The sequence below is a fragment of the Odontomachus brunneus genome, unplaced genomic scaffold (genome assembly GCF_010583005.1).
Source record: "Odontomachus brunneus isolate Ranch 3 - 2012 unplaced genomic scaffold, Obru_v1 Obru_scaffold_088, whole genome shotgun sequence".
NCBI classification, from domain to species: domain Eukaryota; kingdom Metazoa; phylum Arthropoda; class Insecta; order Hymenoptera; family Formicidae; genus Odontomachus; species Odontomachus brunneus.
In genome coordinates, this window is record NW_022639538.1 from 956,183 (window position 1) to 956,817 (window position 635).

At 44.3% G+C, this 635-nt stretch overlaps 1 protein-coding gene across 1 annotated transcript in view; it reads left to right on the forward strand.

Moving 5' to 3' along the window:
* The window catches only part of LOC116848061 (RNA binding protein fox-1 homolog 2-like), a gene marked incomplete at its 5' end in the record, with an annotated part of 462,314 nt that overhangs the window by 173,277 nt on the left and 288,402 nt on the right, over positions 1–635 (forward strand). The gene's annotated exons all lie outside the window — the stretch shown is intronic.

A 635-nucleotide genomic window follows, 5' to 3' on the forward strand; every position in this document is an offset into this window, starting at 1 on the left:
CCCCCCCCCTCCGGCTCTCCCCTCTCGTGAAATCCCGCGGCGCTCACTCGCCGGGCCTTTGAACGCTTTATTGGACGTCGCTTGCGCGAACGATGTGACAATCTCTGATCGAGCGACCCGGTCGGTCGATCGATCGGTCGCTTGATTAGTCAATCAATTCGTCTTTAAAAAGATACGCACGCGAATTTCCCTTCTCTTGCCGTCAAACTTCTTCTTCGGCGACGCTGAAACCGTGCGCTCAATAAAGTTATAAGCAAAACTTCGCTCGCACGCGCGCACTCTGAATTTAATCTAAATTCTCTGCGACGAGCGCGCCCGAGCAAGCGGACGCCACTATTCGGGGGCTGGTATGAAGTCTCAGAACGTCTCAGTTATGCAAATTAAAGCGAATCTCGGCTTTCAAGAATGCGTAATACAATATGTGAAGTGAATCTCGAGTAAATCCCGCCCAACCTTTTTCCCTGCGTCATCAATTACGATCATTGCATTGTTTCTCTTTCTGTCTATTTTTTTCTTTCTTCTATATCTATTTCTTTCTCCTTTCCTTTCCCTCCCTTCTTTCTCTGTCGCTCTCTTTTTGATATATATATATATATATATATATATATATATATATATATATATATATATATATA